At 38.2% G+C, this 20890-nt stretch overlaps 2 pseudogenes; one reads left to right on the forward strand and one right to left on the reverse strand.

The window, feature by feature from the left end:
- The first annotated feature begins 1266 nt into the window (after positions 1 to 1266).
- LOC126616883 (APO protein 4, mitochondrial-like) lies at positions 1267 to 4172 on the forward strand (annotated as a pseudogene).
- Positions 4057 to 4957, reverse strand: LOC126616971 (uncharacterized; annotated as a pseudogene).
- Positions 4958 to 20890: the final 15933 nt, after the last annotated feature.

The following is a 20890-nucleotide window of genomic DNA, read 5'->3' on the forward strand; positions in this document are numbered from 1 at the left end:
TTGGCGGCCCACTAGCCACGCGCCACCTCCCCGACTCACCGAAAAAAATTCTATTATTTCTAAAAATTCTCAAACTTCATAGAAATAAAGATCTCAATGAGTGGAGCAACTTTCATACCTGTGACTAAGGCCAATTTGGCCGGGAAAAGCCTTAATTTCACTCTAACCTGTGGGAAACCCTAAAGAGGGTGTGCTTCAATTCGTCACCTTCGATGATTTGCCGCCCATACAGTTGGTTGAGCTTTGTTCCTGACCTCAAGAGGAGTTTAATATGGGTGATGACCATAGTCGGAATTTACAGGATTGGCGGAATTGCCGCTGTGGAGTCCAGCACCCACATGGTTGTTCACCGTGAAATAATGCCCAAAACAGCATGAGTTTGGTGGAAAATATGAAGGTGGAGGGTCCATAAGTTAATCTATATTGGTGGATGGCTACAATTTGCTTGAAAATCGACGATTTCTAGTCGGAAATTCACCCACAAACCGGGTCAATTCACGAGTCAGGGAGGAGATCCGATTCTCCTCCTTCCCCATTCCCTCATTTCCTTTCTTCCTCATTGGCCTGTTCCTCCCTCCTTTCTTTCCTTTATTTCCTATCTCCACCGCCCATCTCCATTCTTCTTCAATCTGGGCCACACACGTGGCATTCCAGATTTTGTTTCAAAACGCTGGAGCATTCCAGAAAATAATGAATTTACAATTTCGCCCTCAACTTCATTCGCTAATATCTCCTTCGTTATAACTCCAAATCACGTCCCGTTTGCGCCCATGCGCTCGTAGCGACGAGTACTACCCAAATACAACAAGAAAATAGATATTACGTGACACGACAAGTCGGTTATTTAAATCAACGCATTTGCCTCAAAGGGCATTTTCAAAATTTCTCATTTTAAATTATAAAAATTGTAATAATTAGGGACTGGTTGTTACAGTGTGAATGCATGTAGGGCAAGTTTTGATGAAAATAATTTAAGGCCTAGGATGATTTTGATTAGTGAGGACGCAAGAAAGTTGCATCTTTGTTTTCCCAAAAATAAAAAAACAAGATCAAAAAACAAAAAAGAAAAGAGAAATTTGCATCATCATGCCTAAATTTAGGCCTAAGAAAATTAAAAAAAAAAAAAACTTTAACGAAAAGTTCTAAGTACTGTTTAGTTTAACGAAAAATCATATTTTTATATTAAAAAACTAATCCTGATACTATTTTTTTTATTTTACTTTTTATTTTTTTTATTTTGTCCTTATTTTTATAACTTACAAATTTTCAAGTTTTTTTCGTTGATGAGAAAGAAAGAGGTGTGAAGAGTGATGCAGAGGAATGAGGATCCTCATTTATCAGAGGGGTAGAGTGTCAGACGGAGGCAGAGGGAAATAGAGGAGGCGACCGAAAGAAGAAAAGAATGAGGAGGCTCGGCAGATTGGAGTGGACCTGCAAAGGCACTGAACCAAGTGTAAGTATGAGTGGTAACTCTGATTTTTCTTCTTTCTATGATTAATTGACTGGTTGGTTTTGCTTCATTTTCTCATTAGTTGATGTTTTCTGGGTCATCGAATTTAGGGCTTGATTTTGGTAATTTTGGGTTTCAATTGCGTTCTCATTAGTTGATATTACATTGCTTTTGAGTTGAGATTTTGAATCAATATTGTATACATGTAGTCTGAATGTATGTACAAAACTATAGTAATTTATATGAATTACTATCAAATTTGAGGGATATTGTTTTCTTTTTTAATCTTGTAATTTGAAGGTTCTGGTCATGTTTTGCAAGTTGGGTTGTCTATGGAATTGGGTCATGATGCATATTATCTATTGAACTTTTCTTGACACACGCAATATTCTAAACTAGTATGATTTTCGGGGGACGGGGATTCGAACTCAGGTTTAAGGAGACGAAACTGAAGGAAGATGCATTTTTTTTTATGGAAGCAGCAGGTTTGGATCGATTAGAGTTGTACTTTGGTGGTTAATGTGGTTGGTTCTGTTCTTTTGAGCAATCTGGTTTGTCTAAGGATTTGGGTCACCGGTGGATTTCATTTTTATGATAATGAGTGGAAAAGTGAAGTGCATAGTGATTCAAACTCCGGTGCAGGGGACGGAATTGTTGGAAAGTGGTATTTTTTTTAAAAGCAGTGGTTTTGGGTCGATTAAAGAGTTCTATTTTTGGTTGTTAATGTAGTTGTTATGTGCTAAGCTTGTTGCTTATTACACCATAAAAATATCAATGTTTTGGTTTTGTTCTAAATGACTCTCTGAATATGTTGTACTTGTTATGTTTTCTGTATTGACTCATTTGCTTTTGTCTACCCTTTTGTGGAGCAGATGTGGTTTTACATCTGTGTAAAATTTTTGGCACTGCAAAGGCATTATGGCACTGAGGAAGAAATTGTGCGAGAGTTCCAATTTCAATGGCAAAATTATGTACAGCTTTGCAAGGTATTACAGCTCAAAGATGGACTTAAGGAAGCTAAAGGCTATGATTCAGAAGAGAATCCAAAACTGGGCTAAAGGTTACCCAGTGCCTGCCATGGTACCAGTGGCCGAGGAGGTCCTTGATTCCCGGAGGCTTGTTATGCAAGGTGTCTCTACTCTCCTCAAAATGATACCAGTTTTGGCCTGCAAGTAAATCCCTCGTCTGCCAAGTATTTATTGCTTTTACTTTTTAAATACTTTTTTAAGGGATGCATTTGAACTTTTAAGCTTTGAATTACTGGGCATTTTATTGTTCTATCACATAATTACTGATGTATCGTGGAAGAATATCAACTTTGAAGCTCCAGAGTTTATGTTCTGATTTCTTGTTTAGGAACAATTTGACCACTTTATCTGCCATGTTCCTGACTCCTGAGCTTCCTAAATGTTATTTTGAGAGCTGTGTTTTCAAAACTAGAGTTATCTAATTGACCATCCGGTCCCTACTGCTCTATTTGAACAATTTCTGTCACTCAAAAGAAAAGCCTGCTTTTTGCAGGTTCTGTCCAGAAGTGTATATAGGTGAGAAAGGCCACTTAATTCAGACATGTTGTGGTTTCAAACATCGTGGCAAGAATCGGGTTCATGAATGGATAGTTGGTGGTTTGAAAGATGTGCTTGTTCCAGTAGAGGCATTTCACCTTAAGCACATGTTCCAGGATATTATAGAACACCATCAGAGGTTTGACTTTGAACGTGTTCCCGCAGTTGTGGAGCTATGCTGGCAAGCAGGTGCGAATGATGGAAATCATTTAAATTGGAACTCAGGAAGTGATTGCCTTGGTGTTGATGGAGTTGAGTCTTTGTCACCCGATGAGCTGATTCTGGTTGCCCGTGGAACTTTGAGGGCATGGGAAATGTTTAGAGATGATGTGGAAAAGTTGCTGATGGTTTATTGAGCAGAAGTCTGTAAACATTGTTCAGAAGTTCATATTGGGCCATCTGGCCATAAAGCTCGACTTTGTGGAGTGTTTAAGTATGAAAGTTGGCAGGGAACCCATTTTTGGAGAAAGGCAAATATGGATGATCTTGTGCCTCCAAAGACTGTATGGCGGCGGAGGCCTCAAGATCCTCAAGTACTTTTGAATGAAGGGAGGGGATTTTATGGGCATACTGCGGCAGTGGTAGAACCATGCACACAGGCGGGTGCCATTGCACCGCCAAAGTATCACTGTATGATGAAACTGCAGGGTGTAAGTACCACACTTGCAGATCAAAGATTGTTCCACCCAAATGCTCAAATGTATATGTCGGTTTATTCCAAGGTAATTGAACCCAGCAGAAGCTCCCCAGGGCTGCCAGATCACAGATGTGTGTAGAATTGGAAGCTGTGATGCTTGGTGATGTAAAATGGGAAAGTAAAGCCCCACAGAAGCTCCCTTAGTAGACGGCCTTATCTTCATTCTTGAGAGGGATTGTAACATCAGATGACTGACAACGGAGTTCAAGATGGATCGCAACATCAACTGAACGCGTATTGCCCCCTTTCAGTTGGAGCTCGAAAGGGCAGAGCAAATAGTAGTTTTGCTTAAGCTATTGACACAGAAACAAGAATGCATAGTAGAAAGAGTGAAAGCATGAAAGGAGTTAAGCGCATCCGAAATTTAATTAGGCTTTTCTTGTATTTGATGATGTTATAGATGGTTAATACAAAATAATTGAAATGCGTAACGAAATTGAATATAAAATTTCAGTGCTAATGACTAGTTTAAGATTGATTTTAAGCTACAGAACTACTATTGTCTTGCATATTAATATCCGCCGCGATGGACTGTCCCTTTGAATACGTATATGGAATCTCCATCTTCCACACCATGAGACCTGAGGCTGCAGTTTTCTCCCATAGTCATCTGCCTAAGCATGAACAAATAATCGTCAATCGGAAGAAGTTTTCTGCTCAGAAGCAGTTGCCTCAGCTCATTAACTGTGTTCGAGTCCTTGATTCTCACAGGAATGCTGGTCGCATTGAGCAAACTCGAGGATGTTTGAACCACAAGACTCAACCTCCTCGACGGAGGGTCACTCTTTATTCGATTCATGGTCTTGAGCAACAATAGTATCTCGGAAAATTCACGAACACTGTACTCACTCAAGTTGCGAAAATCGTCTTCCAACTCGATTCCACAGAAAAAGAGTGAAATTCTTTTGATGGGTGTGCCATCAATAATGTGGATTTTCTCTTTAAGCCTGTACACAGTTTCTGTTCTACCCGCTTGTATCTGGTGCTGCCTCTCTGAAATTTTTATGTTAACCGGAATCGTAGTCGGTTCCATGGATTTGACGGTGAGGTCGATTTTTGTACCTGGTGTGACAATTGGATAATCTTCCATGTCTAGTCCATCTACCAACTCTCATCCACATACTGCTAGGGTTTGAGAAGCCATTGGGATGCCCAAGAGCTGTTCCATCTTCTTTTTTATTTCAACAACTGGTTCTTTGAGACCTAGAGAAATTCATGCTCCCATACATCAATTATTACCCTCATTGTTTCACCGCATGTAGGTTTGAATCCAGAACGCTGTAGTTTGAAGGTAAGTTTATATTTGTATGCCAAATTATCTTTCAAGAACGGTAAAGAATGGTTTATAAGTTCAAAAAGTGGGTACTAGAGTCATGTCAAACTCATGAGTATCCCATCATTCTACATGTATGCTGAATTCATTATAAAAGCATCAACAATTTTGAACAGGAGCATGAATAATTCATGAAGGATATGCTGCTCCTATCCCCCACACACATATATGGTAGTAGTAAAGCTCCGTTTCAAGTCCTCCAAGCTTAATTTTTTCCGTTATAATGGAGTAATCGAACATTTGATCTAACCTAATCTTAACTCATTTTCTATGTCCAGATTATTTACAAAGTATGGGGATTTGGTTTAGAAAAAATTAGAATTAGATGCCTCATTTTTTAGACATTTATCTACTAAACTCTATCACTTTCCGTTATAATGGAGTAATCGAACATTTGATCTAACCTAATCTTAACTCATTTTCTATGTCCAGATTATTTACAAAATATGGGGATTTGGTTTAGAGAAAATTAGAATTAGATGCCTCATTTTTTAGACATTTATCTACTAAACTCTATCATTCCAACTTTGATTAAAGCGCTTTCACTTTTGATTAAACTGTTACATCCTACATCGCCCATGGAAGTGGATCCTCTATGCCTTACATGTGCATGCTCACCTCCTTTAGCACGAGGCTTTTTGAGAGCTCACTGGCTTCGAATTCCATCGGAACACCGAAATTAAGCGAGAAAGGAGCCAGAGCATTCTCAGGATGGATGACCCACTAAGAAGTTCTGTTTGCATGAGTTCCCAGAAACAAAACCGTGAGGGTGTGGTTGGGGCCCAAAGCGGACAATATCGTGCTACGGCGGAGCCGAGCTCGAGATGTGGTGGAGCCCGGGTCGGGATGTGACATAAACTCTATATTCCAGGTACATTCTTAACTTGAGTGTTTTTTTAATTTTAAATTCCTCTTCATATCAAAAATGCATCCAGTAATATTAATTAATTTATTGCTATTTTTATGGATCTCATCCTTCCTCAATTTAAGGATTCAATTAAATCTAATGAGATGAAGATTAAGTGGATGCAATATAAATTTTTTTTTTTAATTTTCAACTCAACGTTTTATACAGTTTTAAAAATAAAAATAAGAGTTCTTTTATAATTAAAATAAGGATAACAACACATATTGTAACAACCTGTCCCAATTATTACGATTTTTATAATTTAAAATGAGAAAATTCGAAAATGCCCTTTGAGGCAAATGCGTTGATTTTAATAACCACCTTGTCATGTCACAAGATCTATTTTCTTGGTGTATTTGGGTAGTACTCGTCACTACGAGCGCGTGGGCGCAAACGGGACGTGATTTGAAGTTATAACGAAGGAGATATTAACGAATGAAGTTGAGTGCGAAACTGTAAATTCATTATTTTCTGGAATGCTCCAGATTTTTGGAACAAACTCTGGAATACCACGTGTGTGGCCCAGATTGAAGAAGAATGGAGATGGGCGGTGGAGATAGGAAATAAAGGAGAGAAATGAGGGAGGAACAGGCCAATGAGAAAGAAAGGAAATGAGGGAAACGAGGGAAGGGGGAAATAGGAGAACCGGATCTCCTCCCCTGACCCGTGAATTGACCCGGTTTGTGGGTGAATTTCTGACAAGAAATCGTCCATTTTTTGGCAAATTGTAGCCATCCACCACCATAGATCAACTTATGGACCCTCCACCTTCATACTTTCCACCAAACCCGTGCTGTTTTGGGCATTATTTCACGGTGAACAACCATGAGGCTTTTCTTGGCCAAATTGGCCTTAGTCACAGGTATGAAAGTTGTTCCACTCATTGAGATCTTCATTTCTATGAAGTTTGAGAATTTTTAGAAATAGTGGAATTTTTCCGGCAAGTCGAGGTGGCCGACCACCACTGGGGGCGACGCGTGTGGCAGCGCGTGGCTAGTGGGCAACCAATGCTGTTTTATGTTAAATCGATATATTGATCTCATATTTGATATCCATATGATGTGATTTGATTATTGTGAATCTAGTTTGATTATGGTGCGTTACTTGATAATTATATGAATAAACGATCAGACCGTTGGATCGTCACCAAAACTCAATACGTTATAGTACAATATTTGAGGATCATAGGAACTTACGGATCAAGAATCCGACTATCAGATCTTAACAAATTGGATTTGTAAGTTCTTAAAATAAAACGTTGACCGCCACTTGAATTTGCAATTGGCGAAGATCCAACCGTTAGATCATAATGAAATTTTAGGATGATGTTTTAGAAGCATAATGTGGATCTTTGGAAGTTATTGATCGGAAATCTGAGGAGCGGATATTCCAGATAGAGTTACGTAGGGTTGTGGACCATACCGTTGATCGCTGACCGACAATTGAATTTTGGTCAATGGGTCTCAAATCATTCTAGAACGCCCTTAGGGATGTGTTTTACATAATTTATATATTCTATCGATAAGAATTCTGAGATGTGATTTGATCATTGTTCTAGGCGCCGATCATTCGGGACGCCTTGATATTCGTGCTGGGGAGTTGTACCGTGGACTTCAGGTGAGTGGGCTTTTGGTTTTCTATATATACATATAGACGTTTTACATTTTCCCTGAAACTGTTTTAAATAAGCGTATATTTTTAAGTGCCATGTCATACTCACATTTCATTTTAGTATATGCATTAGTATGTGTATGCATAATATTGTATGATGCTGCGGACGCCCAGGTAAGCTTCAGGTGATTACATATGGATGATAGCGATTGCAGTATGTATGGTTATGTTGAGATACATTTAGTACTCATTATCCTGCACCCCGGTGTTAGTGCTTTGCCCGAGGCTAAGGCCTAGCCTTCACGTGATCGTTCACCTCCCACACCACACACTCACCTTGGATCCAAGGCAGGTGCCAGCCTGTCGTACAAACCACATTAGGTGGTTCCTACTCGTATATGACTTGCGATACTTTGCAGAGCCTTCATGTGATCGTAGCACTTGAGCGTATTTATTTACACCCAACCTGTCATACAAACCACATTATGTGATTCCGACTCGTGTGCAGGAATTGGTTATGAGCTATAGATTCAGTCGTATAGGTCACGTTAGGTGACTCTGGCTGATATATCATTTTATATTAATTTACATCACCTGGCTTACATATTTATCATTAAGATACTTGACATGGCACATACTTTGGTTTTCATTGCTTTCGAGCCTGATTTCTTTATACGTATGTATTATTATTTTCTGGGAAATTATACGGGTTTTACGGTGAGGGGTTATTATTTTTGGAAAGAGAAATGGTTTCAAAAGCTTTGTTTTTGCCCACTCACATTTTCTGTTTTTCACCCCTCCAGGTTTAGCTGATGAAAGTTCGTATCGACGAGGATTCTTGATGAATCTCAGTATATGTGGCTATCTCTGAGGGTATGATTCTTACCCATACTACTGTACTTTACTTATGCTCTGACGTCGCGTGTGAAATGGGTTCATTCCCGCTCATAGCGCACTCTTACCTTTAGGCACTTTTAGGTTTAAATTCATTCACATTTTTCACATCACTATACTTTATGGCTTCGTCACCTTCCAGGTGTTTGCCAGCACAGCTCAATTCGGAGTCCTAGTGGACATTCCGGGTCAGGGTGTGTCAGTTTGGTATCAGAGCATAAGTTGGGCAGTATCGCATTCATCACATGCGTGATGTAAACATTCTCGGTTCTTGAGCCTAATGTTCAAAACTTTCCACCTTGTTGAATACGAAAAATATGTTAGTTTTTCCTAAGTTTTAGGCAGTTTTATCGACATTTTAGAAGATCACTTTGGCGAACATTTTTTGACTTAAAGTGAAGAACTTCCCTGTCAAGGAAAGATGTAGAATTGAGACAAGTTGATGGCCCTAAAGTAGGGCTAATGTATTGATAACGGTGTGTCACCAGGGACTTATAAATCAATTCTATCATTATTTTCACGCCATCATTATCAACCTTTTCAAGATAGGAAATCATAATTGATTTCGACTCCTTGGCAGTACCCGTTAGCATACCATTTATTGGGATACCTATGAAGTTTACTTCGTCAAGATTCCAAAATTATCTTGAGCGATAATCTGGTGCTAAAGTGGTAGCACTCGACAAAAGAAACATCTGGGGAACAATCACTTATGGTTTTTTATAGTACTAGCTTTCTTAACCACACTAGTGATTATTCTGGATCTTCAGGGGAAGATCGACTTCCATTTAAGCCTGTTCTAAAGTAGATTATTAGTAAATTCCTCTTTCCAACTTTGGGACATCCTAACCAAAAATAGTTTCCAAATTTCTTTTGGTGATGTACTCGTCATTTTGATGAGTATAGGCATCGAAGTACGAGTTGTTGTACCTATGATTAGTGCAAAATCTTCGAAGTAGTGAGTATTCCCCCTAGAATTATGGAACCCCTCACATGACCAGTTCCTTATTAGTCGTCCAAAACCAACCACCTGAGTGGGCTCAAGTTTGTAATCAGCCTATGGTGGCGCTACTAATTGACAATATTGTCCGATATCCAGGAACTATCATCCAATATTTAAGCGGTATGATTCCTAATACCGAACACAGGTGCTGGTATTCGGGAATGATACCTTTATACCGGAATGTCGGTTCACAATTTCAAGGTAACGAACAATATCAAAATGTCATAAATCTGTTAATTAGCGCGCGACTAATACACTGATTAACTGTGACTGCTGGAGCCGAAGAAACTAAATCTCGGAAAGTAGGAGTAAGCTTTGTATTAAGACAGTAAACTCATAGTTGTTTTACCTTATCACCACTCTAGGTAAACATAACCTCTCTGACTAGCCACATTTTCGATCACCTTCACAGGTAGACATTGAAGTACGTGTTAATTTCTCACTGTTTGAGTGAATGGAATATCAAGGAAGCTATGAAGACCTATTAGCACGTGGCGTAGTGAAAGGAAGTATTGTGGTACGTTTTGAGGACGTACGTTTAGGCGTCATATTCCAAAGTCTTACATGAGATATTATCACCAATTTACTTTCTCATACTACACTAGTTTCCTTGCGTCTTTTCCAGCAACTCCTACCTTTTGGAAGAACTTAGTTACTAAAGCTTACTGATTAGGAATTTATTCAACTAAGCCTTTATCTAGGGAACTTCGAACCTTAGGGTCATACCTAGATTTTGGCAACTTCCTCGGGTTGACGATTAAAAACCATTGTCCCCTACTTCAAGCTGATGATCTAGCCGATTCACCTTTTGTAACTTGAGTTTTCTTCCATAACCTGACGACTTCGTGGTAGTCTTTTCAATGACTTTCTTATCTGCTTCGGCAGTGAGACCAAATTTTTCAAACATTAGTTTTGTTTAGATTGGTACTTATCTCGGGAGACGTGATCTTCGTGGATGATATTATCTCCTTTTTCAAATAGAGTCTAGAGGAAGAAAGTTGAAATTCTCACAAAGTGTGGTGAGATTTGAGACATCCTTAGTATTGTCGAGTTTATCGACAAGTGGTTAGTGATTTTCGACTATAGTGTTTTTCCTCACTTATCAGCCAAGGAAACTTGGTTAAGTTTGGGGTGTTGGTTATGAATAAAATTTCTAAGAACTGAATTGTTGTCTCACCTTACCTTTGCTTTACATCTTTCGATAACATTGATCATTTCGAAATTCTTGACGACTTCTCTTTGGATGTTTCGACAATGCTAAGGTAGCATGATGGAGAATCACTTATATTTTCCATTGGATAAAACCGTTCGAAATAAATCATCTTATTCATGACTTAGAGTCAACAATTATCACTTTTGTTTGGAAATCGGATGACATTTCTCAGAGGAGAAGTGTATTCAAAATCTTTACCAATATTAGACTTTTCGAACACGTCCTTATTTGAAATAGGTTAAATTTATGACTGTGGCTGTGGAAGAATTAAATCAATGTCTATAATTGCCCATCGTGTATCATTCTGATTGTGCAGCTATAACTACTGATGACCGCAATAGAAAAGCTCATAGATACCGAATGCTCTTCAGTCAGCTCTATCTCCATCTTATGTGGAACTCTCGAATACTTTTGTGATGTTACTTTTTGATCATCAAGAAACCTTGTCAGCAAATTTTCAAGTTCGACCTTTTTACCTTAGGCTTATGATGACAACGAAATTGTTTAGTCTTTTGGCATAATTCTTTATTTTTGAAATTGTCTGATTCTTTGATATTTTAGTCTGCATCAGCTCTGTTCATACCCTTAGTTTCATCTCTTGGTACTAAAGGTATTTTAGTTGATTTTGAGTCATTCAACTGTTCCCCATATCATTTCTGATGTTGACAAACTGTCCAGGTTGATTACTTAGACGTCGGAACTTTCAGTTTAGACCATCATTCCTTGAATCACCCAAACAACATTCTATCAAGCAAATCGTCACCATCAGTGATGTATTATTCTTAGAACTATCGTTGTAACAAACTGTTGTGAATTTTGGGTCAAGGAAAATCTAAGTTTTCGATCGTTAATCTACCTTAAACTATCGTTCAAGTTGAGTTATCTTCCAACCCTTTCGTTACTAGCATATAGTTAAGTTAGATATTTTCATGTGTTTAGACATCGAAATTGTATAATCAATTCCGATATCTTGTACTCTAGATTTCAAGGACTTATTTTGACCCTTAAATTTTTTAGTGTTCTTTTAGCCTGCTCGACATGGTTCTCACTTAGTTAGGGAGGAATTCACGATAAGTTAACTCGGCGGATGCGTGCACTAGTTTTATATCTATGCTAGCAGGAACCATTAGAATATAATCTTCTTGCGAGTTTACCAAACTTACCAAGGAAAATTTTCCAAGCGGCTTTGAGGATTAAGCAGTATTTCTGCAAGGTAATGAAGGTACAAACGTAAGTTCTGAGCTTGGCGATTGTGGCGTTAATTTTCAAGTGTGGCTCGAAACTACAACTGTCATTCGAAGAATGTCATCAGAGATATGGTTTCTCTGATTTAAGCTTTCAGATCTTATACCCTTTGATTTGGAGAGCAACTCTTGTGATTAGTCACGAAGGAAGTTTTTCACAATATGTGTTTGTCTCTACGTATATTTCCATTGCTCCACTCCAGGGTCTTATTGTTGTGGGAACATGGACGTCGAAACACTTCTAGCAGCTGGTTTGGTGCGCTCTAGGATACTACAATGTCGCGATCGAGGCATGAATTGGATGATCTAGGCATATTCGTACATGAGGAGCAAGATGATATTTTGGCATCCTCGGGAACTTCTCATTAGCTCATTGAGATAATGATGAGTTATCGGCATTACAAGCTGCAAATTGAAAAATCGATAACTTAATTGTTGGGTTCACTAAGCAAGTGGCAAGATGGCTCATCTACGGCAACACTTACTAGTTAGCTATGGTTCAAACTTATAGTTTGTGACACGACAAATGTTTGGCAAGGTCCATTTTCATTTTGAGCTTTGATTTTTTTTGTGCAAATATTTTTCTATCACGTTATTTTATTTATATGGGTATTTCTGCAACTACAAATTTTGGGTGAGTTATTTCCACTCTTGGTTTTAAACTCAATATAAGTAATTGAATCGTACGTTTATATATATATATGTATCTATTTTTGATATTTTATTATAGGTATATTTCCTCCTTATGTTATTATGAAATAATTGATGCTTTCAACTTCACAATTTTACGGGTATTATACTACTATATGCAGCCGCTCTAACTCGATTTCTTCCTTGTGTATGTATTTGGAGGCATGAAAGAGGAATAATTGCAATCCGACCAACTGTATGGGCGGCGGATCACCAGAGGTGACGAATTGAAGCACACCATCTTTAGGGTTTTCGGCGGGTTAAAGTGAAATTGAGGCTTTTCATTCCTGGCCAGTAGTAAAAAGGTCGAATAGTATGATACATTTTAGTACTTCCGGGATGCATCACATAAGTTGAGATATGTGCCTTATCAAGTATTTCTTTCTTCAGTTATTCCACCTTCGGTACGTACATTTGATCGCCTTGCATGAGAATACCATTAGGCCTTTGAATCCTTAGATATCCCCTATTGTCGTTTAACACGCTTGCTTTAAATCTTGGGATTCTTAGTCGTTCATTTGGGCCTCGAGAACACAATCTAATAAAACTGGTCTAACTTGAAAATTGGCAAGTAGAGCTCCCTGGTGATCCACTACCAAAGTGGTTCCAGTATATCTTAGGTCGGTGAGAAGAGGAACACGACATGCATAAAGAGCATTGAGTCGATTGTGAGATTTCCTGCTCAGAGCATCTGCTACAGTATTCGCACTACTAGGGTAATACTCGATAGTGCAGTCATAATCCCTGATCAACTTCATCCATCTACACTGCCGGAGATTGAGTTCTTTCTGAGTAAAGATATACTTAAGGCTTCTGAGTAAAGATATACTTAAGGCTTTTATGGGTAGTTAAGATTTGACATGTTTCCCCATAAAGATAATGTCGCCAAATTTTCAAAGCGAAAACAATAGCTGCCAATTCAAGATCATGAGTAGAATAATTCATCTCATAGGGCTTTAATTGTCGTGAAGCATATGCAATCACCTTTCCATGCTGGATCAACATGCAGCCCAGACCATTCAGAGAGGCGTTACTGTAGATCTCGAAATTCCTACTGTCATTGAGAAGTGCCAAGATAGGCGCATGAGTGAGATAGTACTTCAACTGTTGGAAACTCCGTTCACAATCATCATTCCATTCAAAATTAACTCATTTCCTAGTCAACCTTGTCAAAGGCAAGGCTATGGTTGAGAAGTCTTTCATAAAGCATCAATAGTAGCCAGCAAGACCAAGAAAACTCCGTACTTTAGTAACAGTTTAAGGTTGCTCCCAATTCTCCATTGCTGCTACTTTCTAAGGATCCATGAGAACACCTTAAGCTGATATCACGTGTCCCAAGAAAGACATATGATCCAACCAGAACTAGCACTTACTGAATTTAGCGTACAATTGATTCTCCCTTAGCTTCTTCAAAACTAGACGCAAATGTCTAGCATAGTCATCCTCATTCTTAGAATACACCAGAATGTCATCATTGAAAACAATTACGAACTTGGCAAGGTACGAATGGAATACCCGAGTCATCAGGTCCATAAAAGCTAATGGAGCATTAGTTAACCTGAATGGCATCAAACTCATAATGACCATATTGAGTTTGGAAAGCTGTTTTCGGAATATCATCACTTTTAATCTTCAGCTGGTAATAGCCAGACCTTAGATCGATTTTCGAGAAAAGACAAGCACCATGAAGCTGATCTAAAAGATCATCGATACGAGGCAATGGATAACAATTTTTAATCCTCACCTGATTCAGCTGCTTGTAATTAATATATAGCCTCAACATTCCGTCTTTCCTCCTCACAAACAAAACTGGAGCTCCCCAAGGGGAGTGCTCGGCTAAATAAACCTTTTTTCAACAAGTTCTTGCAATTGGGTTTTTAATTCCCTCAAATCTGCAGGAATTATACGATAAGGAGTTAAAGAAATAAGGTCGATACTTGGAATTAGGTCGATAGTGAACTCCACTTCACGATCGGTGGTAAGCCAGGTGAATCATCGGGAAAAACATCATGAAAATGTTTGACTACTCGAACGTCTTCCACACAAGCCAGAGTCTCCTCAGTCTTTACTACATGAGCTAAGTAGCCTTGACAACCCTTCCTCAACATCTGTTTCGCATTATGGCAGAAATAACTCCATGTTTCAGACCACTACGTTCACCGACAAAACTTACCATAGACATGCCCGGTAGATGGAAGGTAACAATCTTCTGGTGACAATTCAACATGGCACGATTATAATCTAATCAATCCATGCCAAGATAACATCGAAATCAACGATGTCCAAGGGAACAAGATTAGCTGGCATTACGACATACTCGATGAGAACGAGACACCCCAATACTCCTAACTAACATAGCAAACTTCACCTCTAGGAATCGCGAACTCCAACTCATAACCGAGATGAGTGGGATGAGGTTGAGTCTTTTGAGCAAACGTATGGGAAATAACCGAATGAGTAACACCCGAGTCAATTAATATTCAAGAACAATGGCTAAGAACATTCAACGTACCCATAATCAAGTCAGGGTTACCCTGAGCATCCTACAAGTTAATGTGATTGACACGACCCTGTGCCTGTTGTTGGCTTCCACGACCTCAGTTTCCCTGGTTACCGTGTCCCTGATTGCCTCGATCTTGATTGGTCTAATTAGTCTGTCTGGTTGAATCGCCATTACTAGAGGCTACACCAAGATTCTAGGACTGTCCTCCAGCGTACCATTGCACTCCGCCGCCCTGATACGGCATATAAGCCCCTGGTACTATAGATAGCCATCTTGGTAATAGGGAATCTCATGCGGGTACTGTTATGCTCCTCCCTGGTACTGGGGTATGTCATCCTAGTAATGGAAAACACCTCCATAACCTATCTGCTGATAGGTACCAGGTCCTTGAATCTGCTGGAGAGGAGCTGCATGTGGTAGAGTATGAGGTTAAGGTTTCTAATTCATAGGACATTGAGCAGCTATGTGTCTTATCTGACTGCAAGTATAGCACCCATTATTTCCCCTTTTACACTCACCATAATGACGATTATTGCATCTACGATAGAGCGAAGCACCAGAATTACTAGGGTTCCTCTGATTCTGAAAGCAGGAACTGCCTGTGGACTTTCCACCCCTTTGCGACATATAGGAACTTAAACCACAGCTCAACGATCCAAAACTATTACCATTTCTCTTGAAATTCTGAGTTTTTCGAAAGCCAAAAGATGGTTGCCCCTTGTTATTATTCCTCTGAGCATTATTATTATTATCTTATTCATCATCGTCATCATCAGGAGCATTCTCAGAATCTTCAACACGAAGCAAAACTTCAAAGAATTCTTAAGAGGCAGAGCATGGAGTAGAAGTCGCCAAAGAACGCAGTCGTTTACGAGTCCCCTTCTTAAAATAATGGAGCATCTCTCTGGGATTCTTAGCGATCTCGGGACAATAACGGGATAAGTCAATGAAATTTCAGTGGTACTCTGTGACTGACATTTTACCTTGCTTCAACTCTGTGAATTCCTTTCTCTTTCGATCATTGTATTCTGGATATGTGAATCTAGCCTCAAATAGATGCCTGAAAACATCCCAATTCATGGCATCTTGAGCAAACAACGGATGTGACTCTTGAGCCCACCATGATCCATCTCTTACACGGAAGAACCAAGTCACTTTCTTGACCCATCTCTCCTCTGGAAGATTCCCCTATCGTTGCATAACTTAGAAAGTCTTCTCAACATGGTTGATCCAAACCTCGGAATTCTCAGGCCTCTCATTGCCAAAGAAATTATTTATTTGAAGATACGATATGGTCTCTAGGGTAGTCCTCTAGGGAGGATGAAGTGTGGACTGAATGGCGCTGGCAATCGCCTCACCAAGTTGCCCAAAATCAGGAAAATTAGTCTCATAAGGGATATGTGGCGTTCTACGAGGTGGCATGATTCTGACATAAGAGATCAAAAATTATTAGGGCCTATAGTATATACGGGAATGTAGGACTGCCAAACCCTAGGCTCTGATACCAAACTGACACACCCCGACCGAAGTCGAGGCATACTGGCTGTCACCCGAAGGTGACACAACAAAAAATGTAAGTGATGTAAAAATGTGAATAAATTAAAACCGAAACTAGAACTTATTTAGACTAATAAAGCGAGTGTGCAGCAGTGGGAATAACCCATAGAATACAAATGTTCAGAGCATAGATGACAAAGTAGTGTAATCGAAACTAGTTAAGTACTTAATACACAACTGGGAAAAATCCTTACATTATTTATGGATATGTCAAAACCACCGGACATTCCTCGTACACCACATAGTAAATCAGCTAACTAGGACCAGGAGGGGCGAAAGACAAAAGGGTGAGTGGGCAAAAACAAAAGTTTATAAAATCCATTTATTTTCTAAACATACTAACCCCTCACTGTAAAACATGTATAGTTTCCGAAAAATCATACTACTTATAGGTATGAAATCAAATACAAATCAACAATGAATCCATAAGTATGCCATATCACAATATCTCAACAATAATATAAGTAAAATTAGGTGCTCATCGATCTATGCTAGTACACAAGTCGGAGTCACCTAATGCAACCTATACGACTGGATTGATGCTCATCAATCTATGCTAGCACACAAGTTGGAGTTGCCTAATGCAACATGTACGATATGACTGGGTGTAATCATAATATATGCTCTAATGCTACAATCATGTGAAGACTGACGCTATTTGTGGTTACATACAAGTCGGAGTTGCGTATTGCAACCTATATGACAAGATGTCAGAGTTGCCTATTGCAACCTGTACAACGTGACTAGCACCTACTTGGATCTAAGGTGAGCGTGCGGTGCGGATGTGAACATACACGTGAAAGACTGGCTCTGGCCCTGGATGAGCACTAACACCGGGTGCAGCAATGATGAGCAGACTACATAAATATAAGTATGCCATAATGATTCAATAATTCTAGTCAACATAATAAACTTACCTGCACGTCCTGTAATTATTTTAGCATTTCACAACAGTACAACATTTCTTATAACATTATTAATCATGGCATGATATGCATAAATCAATCCAAAAACATTGTTGGAAACTATAAAACTTTATATATAACAAATGCCCACTCACTGATACGTCGATGGATTGTAGTCTCCTAGCCTTGCTTGTCCTCGTACGTCCTCGGGATAAGTCTCACCTATGTGGGAAATAACTAAACTAATTAATTAATAAGGACATAAACAAAAAGGCTAGGAAAAACCCCCATAGTTTGCTCAAACAGAAGGTTTAAATATATGAAAACGTTCTACTCGACGATATGGACTCGTACATGTCAACCACTAGCCGGCCGGTGGTCGGACGCGCTGTCACGCACTGCCAGGTCACGGCCACACTCCTAACACGTTTGACAGACCGACAGAGGAATATTCCGTCAGATTTGACGGAATATTCCGTTATCCCTAACAGTGTCAGAATATTCCGTTAAGTCTGACGAAATATTCTTTTTTCTTTTCCTGTGGACCTCCGCCGTTGTCACGTCCTTCTGGTTTGTCGGAAACTGGAGAATTTGGCCGGATTCTGGAAAAATTTCAAACCTTCATAACTTCTTCACTTCTCAACCATTTTTGACAAACTTTATATGGAAATGAAGCTTAGGAAGAGGAGAATAAGGTTGTACTTTTCAAAAGCCTCGAAATATTCAGACTTATTTTCTTTGCCTTGAAACCGTGTGTTTCCACGCCAACTCGACTTCAAACCTAGGCTATTGACTCTAGGGAGTTGTGTGGAGGCTTCCAAACATCCCAAAAGCTAGTAATTCGACCGGGAACACGTCGGGGAAAACTCGTCCGAGTCGGAGCTTCCGAGTTGGGTGTTCAAAACTCAACCATTTTATGATCGGTTTATACAGTTGGGTTCGTGAAGATGAAAGGAGTGTGATGGTGGTGGTTGCAAGCCCAATCTGTGATATTTGATGGTGGTGTTTGGTTATTGTAGAGAGGAAAGGGTCTCGGGATAGAGAGAGAAGGAGAAGATGAGAGAGAGAGAGAGAGAGAGAGAGAGAGAGAGAGAGAGAGAAAGAAGGTGAGTTCTGATTGGCTAAGAAGAAGAAAAATTTGATTGGGTGTGGGACAAACTCTAATTGGTTGGTGAAAGTGAATAAGGCACGGGTCCAGTTTTAAAGAGAAAAAGAGATAAAATTCATACAATTTGAAATCAAACGTAATCTAACTTTCTATCTAAAATAGTGTTTCCAACATTGAATAATTAATACACACGTGTACAAATCTACTTGTTGTTGACTCACTTTAACTAAGCGTAACTTTTTCGTTACAAGTCCGTTTTGGGTCTAACTTGCGCTCACGCGTTCGTAACAACAAGTACTATTCAGTTACGATAATGAGAAAAATAAATTAAAGTTGAATAAGTACGTCCACGTCATCAGTTTCCACTTTTGCCAAAAAGGACATAAACGTTAATTTACACACTTAGGGAGAAAGTTACATAGAAAATTAAGGACGGGTCGTCACATTAATCAAACCAAAGAAAAAAAAATTTCCTATCTTGTAGTGCAATATGATAAAATTAAAGCTTCGTAACACATTTTGAAAATTACCTCAAATTTGAAGGTTGTAAAATATAGTTAACTCATAGAGTAATGTTAGGAGATCAACTTTTTTGAAACCAAATATACAATCATGTGATGTGTCATTAATAAGAAATAACCACGTTAATCAACACTTAAGTAATAATCCAATTATCAACAACCACAATATATGACTTCCAAAATTTAATCTAAATAGTTTTTTTTTTTTTTGTTTTTTTATGTCAACCGATAGATTTTGTTAGATTAGGTGTTACATTAACCACTGATGAGGGTTCAAACTCACACTGTTATGTAAGAGCTCAACTCATTTCTACCATTGTGATAAAGGGTCACTTGCATTCAGTGTTTAAAATGTCGGTATGGGTGGAAATATCGATAGGCAAATTTGTTGAAATAACAATGGATATGTCAAATATGAATATTGATATCGATTGCTTTCGATAAAAATGATGGAAATTTACTCAAAAACATGAAAATTTAAAATTATTTTTTAGGGAATGTCATATGAAGCCACAACACACGTATGAATCAAGAATTAATGATTAGATACTGTGTGAACAATAAGTATGTGATATATGAGAAGAAAAACTTCTTTTTAATGACAAGTAATAAAATAAAGCATTTCACTAGAAAGAATAAATTATATATAACTTAATTGAAAATTTCGCCACGAAAGCAGCACAAGTTTTATTGAAATAAACTAATACCATAAAGAAAGAAATTAAAAGATAAAAAATGCATAGGCTAATGGATATTTCCTGCAAACTTTTTGCAAATTGTCTGTAAATCCTAAATATTTCCTTAAAATATTGAAAATATCGAGGAAATTGACTGATTTTGGAAAATATTGCGGATATGGGGTGGAATTTAGACTTCACCCTCTCTTTCTATATTGTTTCTTGAATTTTTTGATATTTCCGTGAAAATATCCGCAAGATATTTCAAACATTGCTTGCATTTAATTTAAATAGTGGTTGTTTTTTTATGCAGAAAGAAAAAGAAGAGCATGTAATTTCCAATAAGCGAAATTTAAGGAGCCGTTAGACTTGAAACATGAGGGCAATTCTGTCATCTGCACCATTACCAATAAAATATTGAAATCAACTCTATTATTTTCTGACACGCACCAATTAACTCTGTCTTTTCCTGTTAAAAGCAATATTTTTTGTGATGCAATGCATATTCAACCTCCTTTCAATGTGAACAGCTTAAAAGTTTACAGAAAATGGATTCACTCCAATCGAGGAGGCTTGATCAATAATTCATTTGATGAAAATTTAACAATGTATTAGATCGAGAGATTATTTGACAGTAAATTTATTTTATATTTAATTACTCACAATTAAAAATGTAGATTTTTTGTTATAGATTTTATTAGATTAAATGTTAAATTAACCATTAAAGAAGTTTGAAACTACGACGTTATATAAGGATTCAACTCATTTTCACCAGTTGGTGAAGAACCGCTTGCTAATACAAATGCAGATCGGATACGTATAAATTTTAAAATTACGTAACAGGAATAAATAAAGTGATATCATTAGAAGGTAGTGAGCAAAAATATATCTTAAAACATTTTTCTTTTTCGATTAATTCTAATTTTACACCCAAAGAAAAATAAAACAGAGAAAAGGAAGAAAGAGATAAAAGGTTATTTTTCCCTAGATTATTTTCCAAGAAATCAGACAC

This window comes from Malus sylvestris, chromosome 1, assembly GCF_916048215.2.
Source record: "Malus sylvestris chromosome 1, drMalSylv7.2, whole genome shotgun sequence".
Lineage (NCBI taxonomy): Eukaryota > Viridiplantae > Streptophyta > Magnoliopsida > Rosales > Rosaceae > Malus > Malus sylvestris.